Here is a 2,803-nt window from a genome sequence, read left to right on the forward strand (position 1 = left end):
AGAGAGCCTTCACTTTTATGACGAGGCCACTTCCTCCTGCCAGTCTGGCAGTGTTCTGTAAGACAGGGATTATCAGAGCCACTGTTTTCAGTGCCCCTCCCTTTAGCAGAAAATGTAGCCTGGACCTATAAGTTTTAGGCTCATCTCACCCTAGGGCCTGGCATCCTGGTTTCCTACACTTATACATTTATTTATGGTTCTGAATTTGCATTTCATGGATAGATGTTCTCTGTTTCATTACCATTCAGTTTTCAGCTTTTTTGAAGAATGATTGACAATACACCCGTGTTAAAAAGCCTTCTTTTAACTCAGTTTTCTTTTTCTCATTTCATTCCCTGGTTATTGACAAGACTTTGGCTTTATTTACAAAATGTAGAAACATTAGTATCTGTACTGAACAAACAAGTAAGTCCACAAATTCCCAGAATCTCCTGGAGACAGGTGGGTTCTGCAAGATGGCTGTCCACTCAGGACAGATCCTGTCTCTCAGATGTCCTTGAGTGACTCTCCATGGTGTGTGGGGTCAGTGTCTTCCTGGGATGGTGGACACCAGGGCAGGGGGCTCCCTGGTCTCAACTTGGGCTTCTCGGATTGGAAGGCAGGAGGCTCAACTGTGCCTTTCCTGGTGTAATGATGCATAGATAGGTGTAGTGCACATCCTGGGGACCCTCAGACAAAGCAGCCTGGGTCAGAGAGGGTGAGAAGTTAGGGACTTGGCCTGATTTTGGGAAATGGGATCTTTTGAAGGACAAGACTCACCTCACACTCTGTCTTCTTCTGACTCTCTGTTCTTTGAACTCAATAATTCCCTTGACAAGGTCGAAGGAGCAGAGGTGGTCCCCACCCTTCTCGGCCTGGAGGGTTTCACTTGTGCATACATATCTTTCAGGAGGTCTTCATCAGGTGGGTTCTGCAGAGGGGAGACAGTGAGACAGTGTCTCTTGGTTCCCCTGAGGTCTCATCCATCTGATTCTATACAGTAAACAGGGTAATAGTTTAGCCATTTAAATCAGACCAGAGCATTCTTAATGGGTCTTCAAGGGCTTCTGGAGGACATCAGGTATCTGGCAGCTCCCTTCCTTCAAGTCTGACTTCCAGTAACACAAGCCAGTGTCCTGAAAGAACCTGCTTTTGCCCAGGAGCTATTGCCTGCAGTGTCTCCTGCCTGCAGGAGCTGTTTCATCAGAGCCTATCTCAGAAGACACGGGTCAGAGCCTTGGAGATTCACACTGGCCCTGTCTATTCTCCTTCCCCTTTCTTTGCTCCATTTGCCTGAAGCACATGGCACTACTCCCACTCTGCATTGTTAGCTTGTTGTCCCCTCCCCTTGCAGTTGTCCCCATGGATGGAGAGCTTAGCTCCCTGCAGCATCTTCAGCCCCTACAGGAATCCTGGTCCATGGGGAGATCCAGGGTCTGGGCCGTGGCTCAGCCAGTAAAGTGGCTGCTAACAAGATTGAGGAATGCAGTTTGATCCCCAGCACCCTGCCATGTAATTTATACACAAAACTGTGATCCTGGCAATGGAGAGGGAGAGACAGGGTATCCCTGAGACTCCTTGACCATGCAGTCTAGGTTCATTGAGAAATCTGTCTCAAAGAATAAGGTCAAGAGGATTGAGAATGTCACCAAGTGCCAATGCTGACCATCCACACATGTGCACACACACACAAATACATATGTAAAAAAACAGAAAAAGAGGGAGCCCCTGTGGTGCTGGGGCACGTTCACCATGTATAATTTACTTATTTGTCCTACTGGTACTGCTCTCAGTGCAGGATATCAAACCCAGCACCTTGTACATGGTAGATAATCCCTCTACCACTGCGCTGTAGCTGCAGACCCTCAGGTGTCCTGAGACACTCGAAACATGGTAACAGCCAGACAGATGCTGAGGAGCTAAAGAGATAGAGAAGGGCCACATGTTCCCAGGGAAACCAAGATGGAGTCAGGTCCTTGCAGAGAGTGACAGGTGTTTCTGGAAGGATGAGATCAGCTGTGGATGTGACTGAGGGCTGAGAGAGGGGAGGAAAGAGAATGACCCTGGACCAAATTGGGCCAGAAGGATTACAGCACTGTCAACTGAGGCAGGGTCTCACCAGACCGTCTGGCTCCAAGCTGGACTTAGGCTGTTGGATATTCACAGAAGCATCTGATGTGGAAGAACAAGGGAGTTGTCTCCTGGCCAGAGTCCTGAGATCTCTCAAGTCCTTAGGTCCCTCTGCTGCCCCATGTGGGAACAGAGCCAGGAAGTATTGTGATGCCCCAAGTCTATAGTGAGAGTGCAGTCCCACAGAGCCCTGAACACAGCCCTTACCCTCCACCCCTGTGTTGTCAAGACCTAAGGTGTCCCCATCCCCAGGGCCCTAACTCTCACATGGGATTTCTTTCTTGATGGCAGTAGCTGGGCAGTATCTGAGAGCAGAAAGTTGTGTGAGTTGGTGGTGAGGAGCAGTACACAAGTGGAAATTTGGGTTACTGGGCTTGAGTTACCTCTTCTGAGGACCTCTCTTCCTGGGCACTGGCTCCTCAGAGTCTTCAGGAAGTTGTATGTCAGTGATTTCACTCTGGACTGAAAGAGAGGGGAGTCTCAGCTAGGGGTGGGAAACCCTTCTCCTAGAACTTTCAGGGAAGAAAAGGAACTTATGCCACAAGGGGGTAAGTGTGCAAATGTTCCAGATGAGCAGCTAGCAGAACACCAGACTCTTGCACATGTACTGAGATCATGTGTTTCTGATATGACATTCTGGGGAAGTATTTCTGAGCTTTCTTGCCCCAGTCTGGATGGTGCTCTGAACCCCTGC

The sequence above is a fragment of the Nannospalax galili genome, unplaced genomic scaffold (assembly GCF_000622305.1).
Source record: "Nannospalax galili isolate Female #2095 unplaced genomic scaffold, S.galili_v1.0 scaffold3524, whole genome shotgun sequence".
Classification (NCBI taxonomy): Eukaryota; Metazoa; Chordata; class Mammalia; order Rodentia; family Spalacidae; genus Nannospalax; species Nannospalax galili.